Genomic DNA, 6306 nt, shown 5'->3' with positions numbered 1-6306 from the left:
ACATGCGTGACGCATGCATCGTCACTTTGTACAAGAACAAAGAAGACCGTAGCGACTTCAACAACTACCTGGGCATATCTCTACTCAGCATCGTCGGAAAGGCTTTCGCCCGCGTCGCCTTGACGCGCTTGCAGACCATACCCAGAGTCTCAGTGTGGCTTGCGAGGCGGGCCGGTCAATTGTAGACATGATCTTCTCACTACATCAGTTGCAGAAGAAGTGTCGCAAGCAGCAGATGCCCCTCTACATCGCCTTCATAGACCTGAGGAAGGCATTTGACCTGGTCAGTGGGAGAGGACTCTTCAGGCTCCTGCAAAAGATCGGCTGCCCCCCACGACTGCTCTCTGTCGTCATGTCGTTCCACGAGAACATGCACAGCACAGTGTGCTTCAATGGCGAAACATCGGAGGTCTTCAAAGTTATCAGCGGAGTGAAGCAAGGCTGCGTCCTTGCGCCTACGCTCTTTGCCATCTTCTTCTCCATGCTTCTCCTGTACGCCTTCAATGACTTCAGCGAGGGAGTGCATATCTATACCAGGGCTGACGGCAAGCTGTTCAACATCGCCCGTCTCCGTTCTAAGACTAAAGTCACATAGGTCCTCATCCGTGAATTGCTCTTCGCCGACGATGCAGCCTTGATATCACATACGGAAGATGGATTTCAGCAGATGGTATGCCGCCTCTCCCATGCCTGTAAGGAGTTTGGACTGACCATCAGTTTGAAGAAAACGAACGTCATGGCTCAGGACGCAGACTCCCCTCCCTCCGTCACAATCGATGGGTACAATTTGGAAGTTGTTGAAAACTTCACCAAACACGGGTCGCTCTCCATTGATTCTGAGGTGAACGGCAGGATTGCCAAGTCAGCAGCAGTGATGGCCAGACTGAACCAGAGGGTCTGGAGCAACCCCAACCTCACTGAGAAGACTAAGCTGCGTGTCTACCAGGCCTGCGTGCACAGCACACTCCTCTACAGCAGCAGGACATGGACTACCTATGCGATACACAAGAGGAAATTCAACAGTTTCCACCCGCTATGCCTGCGGCGCATTCTGCACATCCAGTGGCAGGACAAAGTACCCAACACGGCCATGTCTGCATTACAAAGATGCCTGCGAGAAGGACATGAAGATGGCCAACATCAACGTCAATGACTGGAAGAGCTGTGCTATCGACCACTCCACCTGGAGCCTAGCTGTCAGACAGGGTGTTCAAAAAACAGATGAAGACATGAACATAAAGCACGCTGAAAAGAGAGCCAAGAAGAAGGCAAAACAACAAGAATAATAATAGGCAAAGATTATATCTATATAGACAATTAGCCAACGATTAAATCTCCCCAAACTGTATATTTGTATGTCAGTTTATTTTACGTCCTACTTATTTGGGGATATCATGTAATACCCCTGTTCATCTGCCCGTCCATCTTTTAATATTTTTTTTCCTGTTAATCAAAAGCTTTGTAAGCCCCAAGTTTTTTTTCTTCTGTGAAACATTACCCAGGCATATATGTACTTGGTGGTGTGTCCTGTCAAGTCTTCTAACTTAAAGGCCATGCATGTTCATTACCATAGAAAATGTAACTTTGCGACGTTTTTCCATGTCAATTTATATCCTTGGAACCGTCTAAAATATTTAGGTAAAACTTCACCCAGACATACACCATGACAAGGGAAAATGTAAAGTTGTGACCTATTTTGGTGTGATTTACTGTGGCTGTCAATTTTTATATATCCCTAGATATTTGGATTAAACTTTACCCATTTGTACATCATGACTTAGGAGCATGTCACATACCCTGGTCAGTAGGCCAATGTATCAGCCCCACACCCGTGATGATCCTGATCACCGATTGCGATTCATTAAAATCTGCAAACATCTGCAGCACACATTGGTGTACATTTTATACAGTTATCGGAATTTATCGTGGCTATGGAGCTATTGTCAGTTGAAGGGTTCTTTTGGTGTCATGTACATTATATTTCTGGAACAATTCATACGTTTGGTGACTTGTAAATCCACGTTGAATAGCACAACCCTATGTCCTGTGGCCATTTTAAATTTCGTGCATAATATGGCTGTTACCAAACACCGGTGTCTAAAGTATATGCAGGTGTGTTCCAGAAAGATTTGCATGAAGCAAAAGTGTACATTTTAATGAAAAGGCGACATCAGAATCACATATTGTTCACGTAGATTTTTGGGTTTGATTTATCAGACTACCTGGTTGGTATATGTAGCTCACAGATTTAAGTCATATAAAGGGAAATTGTTACTTTGTGACTTCTTTCTGTGCCTGAATTTTATTTCTTTTAAACTGCAGGATATATTTTGACAAAGTTTTGCATGCTTATGTATCGTTACATGATGATTTCTTCACATACCAAACTAAAAACCAATTTCAAAGGTCATGGACAAAAAGTGGGGAAATGTCACTAGGCTAGCTTATTGTGTACCGTTTGTTTAGGATAATTTTTGTATCGTCAGTCCCACTGGTATTCAGAGATACAGAAAACATCCATGAGTAGTCAAAAAGTCTTCCAAAGGTAATTAAGCAAATAAGATAATTTATATTTTAAAAAAAAGGAATCCAAGGTCATGGTTCAATATCCGCCCAGGTCAGCCGGGGTCAGCTGCCTCGGTTAGTTTTTGAGAAAGGTAAACAGCTCCCATTTCATCGGCAAGATAAAGGCAATAATGTGCTAGAAGTGCAGTTAAAACCAACCAATGAACAAAGAGACAATGCATTTCGTCCAGAGAGGCCACAAGCTCTTCAGTACATTAAAAATGACTGGGTGCAGCTTCCTCTTAAACATTATTCTTGAAGAGAAGCAAATTATGCAGTCAATGGAATTGATAAACCCCAGAACAGAATCCAATTAAAAAAAATTAATTCTCATACCGTGCTGAGTGACTCAACGTTTGCAATGAGACCATGCAGGTACAGCTTGCTTTGTTATACAGCAGCATTGATTTGTGCAAAATAAACCTTCATTGTTCTAGAGACAGAAAAGTAACAATATTATAAGAGTTTGTTAGAGATATAACAATTTCAAAGCATATAGGGTTATATAATTATTATATCCCGGTATAAAGTCAGTACAATTGTTATGTATTTGTAAGGAAACCACAATAAGAACTATGTTAATATCAATAAGTATGTGTATGATTTGGATTTTTAACGTAGCTTTAACAACCTTTCAGTCATATTGCTATGATGACTGCAGTGTGGTAGTTTATAGTCTAGCGCTGACACATCTTGCCACAGACATGTAGCATGATGTCCCACCCAGTCACATTATCCTGAGACCAGGCCAACCAGTCCTGACACTAACCTCTTTATGCTGTGCGCCAGGCGAGGCAGCTGTTAGAACCATTTTGATTAGTCTTTGGTATGACTCTGCCGGGGTTTGAAACCGCATCCTCCTACATCCGAGGCAGACGCTCTAACCACTTAGGTCACCGGAGCGGTATTATTAACATGAACGAAGAGGTTTAAACTATTGTTTAATTAAAATGTACAAGTCATGTACTGTGTAACCAGAAGCAACAACAATGTTTTACTTTCTGAAATGTTTACTTATTTAATCTAAAATGCTTAAAAACGTTTGAAGAAAATGTAATTTTATTAACGATAAGGTTACAAAGATATTGTCCATAAGTATACTTCAGGTCAATATTGATAAACAAAATGAAATGTTTAATTTTCATTTGATACATTTAATTATCAGCAATTTAAACAGAAATATCCAACGGCAGATTTAAGATATCAACATAACAAAGTTATGCTCTCTGTATGCAAGTCCAAATGGTCAAGACATCTCAGCATTTTTGTTTTCTTAAAAATTTACTCATTTACATATACCTTCCATTTGTTTATGCTACTCTGTACGTGATTATTTTGTTTGCAATATGTTATGAAAGGTGTGAGTACCTGGCTTGGTAGATGTCAGGAGGTTGAATACATCAGAGTAGCTGGCTTGGTATTTATGAGGAGGTTGAACACTCTCGAGTACCTGGCTTGGAAGATGTGAGGAAAGTGAATAGTCTTAAATACCTGGCTTGGTATTTGTCACAAGTCAAATACTCTCCAGTACCTGGCTTCAATAATGTGAGGAGGTTGAATGCTCTTGAGTACCTGGCTTGGTACTTATCAGGAGGTTGATCAGTCACGTGTAACTGGATTGATGTCAGGAGGTTCAATATTCTTGAATACCTGGCTTGGTATCTGTCACGAAGTTGAATACTCTAGAGCACCTGGCTTGGACGATGTGAGGAGGTTAAATACTCTCGAGTCCCTAGCTTGGTATTTATTAGGAGATTGAATACTCTCGCATACCAGGCTTAGATGATGTCAGGCAGTTGAAAACTCACAAATACCTGACTTGGCAGATGTCAGGATGTTGAATACTCTCAAGTGCCTAGCTTGGTATTTCTCAGAAGTTAAATACTCTTGAGTACCTGACTTGGACGATGTGAGGAGGTTGAATAATCTCGAATACCTGGATTGGTATTTATCATGAGGTTGAATACTCTCAAGTACCTGATTTGGTATTTGTCAGGAGGTTGAATACTCTTGATTACCTGGTTTGGTATTTGTCAGGAGGTTGAATATTCTCAAGTACTTGGCTTGGTATTTATCAGGAGGTTGAATACTCTCCAGTACCTGCCTTGGTAATCTGAGTTTCTTCTGATCCTAGTTGCAAAATATCGCAGAACATGGTGAGGGTGTGGTGGATATAGGTTACAAGCTGCATGGAAATGAAGGATAAAATCACCTTTGATAATTAAATCATTTTAAAAAAACAAAAAAAACGGGAGAGTATCAAAGCAGATGCTCATTGTTGAAATCAGTATCAATGTAATTAAACTTTGCAGTACCTTACAATAGTACTACTTTAAGTTTTGCTGATTGTTTCTATTTTGTTAAATCTCTTTCATTCTCAATATTTCATGTAGGCAAAAGGTAAAAATAGGGTATCCAAATGTACTCTGTCATGTAAGAACAGTGGCATCATTCACTTCTCTGGTTCAACATGTAGGATGATGGAGTGTGGTTTCTCATTTTCTGGCAGACTCCAATCGTCCTTGGTCGATAGCTGAATTACATTTCCATCATGCTTCAAAAGTACTGCATTTTCAAAGTAGCCTTCGCTAAAATATTTTTATCCTACCTACCTAATTCAATCATGATTTCAGTACTTTGTAAGTAATTTCTGATAAATTATGGGAAAACTCTGTTCGCATTGTTTTGCAAGTGTACCCAACGGTCACCATATTTGGAACAATCGTTTTAAGCATATTATCATTTGTTAGGCTTCTGCCGTAGATGTGGCTACACCTCTCTTGGTGATTCGTCAATTAAGGGCACCTGTATTTTATTACTATTTGAAAAGACGATGTATTTTTTTCTCGATTTCCAAGGTGACTTGTTTTCTGCACATGGCTTAGAAGTTTAAAAGACTGTGTTTACTATACTATTTAATGGATTTATCGATTTTGTCGGCATGTAAATGATATCCAACTGAAGACTTGAAAATAACGGCGTAGTGCACTCAAGAGGACTGCATAAAACATACATATTTATTCCAATCTAAATGAGTCGTATTTATATGGTATACCTGTTTAAACTCCAATTCAGGAAATTGCAATGGAATTGTTCATACCCAGTCCTATGGCAAAGGTAGTTTGGTCTCGTACAGTATGAAGGTAAAGGAACAGTGGGAAAATACATTTCAATTTCTAAGAAAGCGTCTTACAGAGAAAATGACAGCAGGAACTTTGTGGAATTGAGTGTCAAGTAGTTATCAAAGCCCGTTGTTTTCTCCAAGTTGTATTTTACATCCACTGGAGTGACTTCATCACCAACACTGAAGTCCTCAAGCAAGCAGGGATCGCCAGCATTGAGGCCACACTCATGAGGATACAGCTACGCTGGGCAGGGCACATGTCCAGGATGGAGGATCATCACCTGCCACAGACTGTCCTGTATAGTGAGCTGTCCACTGGCCATCATGACAGAGGGGCACCTCAAAAGAGATGTAAAGACTCCTTGAAAAAGACCTTCACCGCCTGTGGCATCGATCACCACTAACGGGCATCACAAACTGCTGACCGTGAAAGCTGGCAACGTACAGTTCACCAGGCCGCTGCCACTTTTGAACAAAACAGATGGACAAGCTTAGAGAAAAACAATGGAAGAAAAAAAATGTGAACCATTGACAGCACCCACCACAAGCCAGATATTTCCCTGCAGCCTCTGTGGACGGACGTGCCTGTCACGTACTGGGCTCTTAAGCCACCAGCA

Source organism: Sinohyriopsis cumingii, chromosome 3, assembly GCF_028554795.1.
Source record: "Sinohyriopsis cumingii isolate HCF-2022 chromosome 3, ASM2855479v2, whole genome shotgun sequence".
Taxonomy (NCBI): Eukaryota; Metazoa; Mollusca; class Bivalvia; order Unionida; family Unionidae; genus Sinohyriopsis; species Sinohyriopsis cumingii.
The sequence above is the reverse complement of the archived record's forward strand: the minus strand, read 5'-3'. Positions refer to the sequence as shown.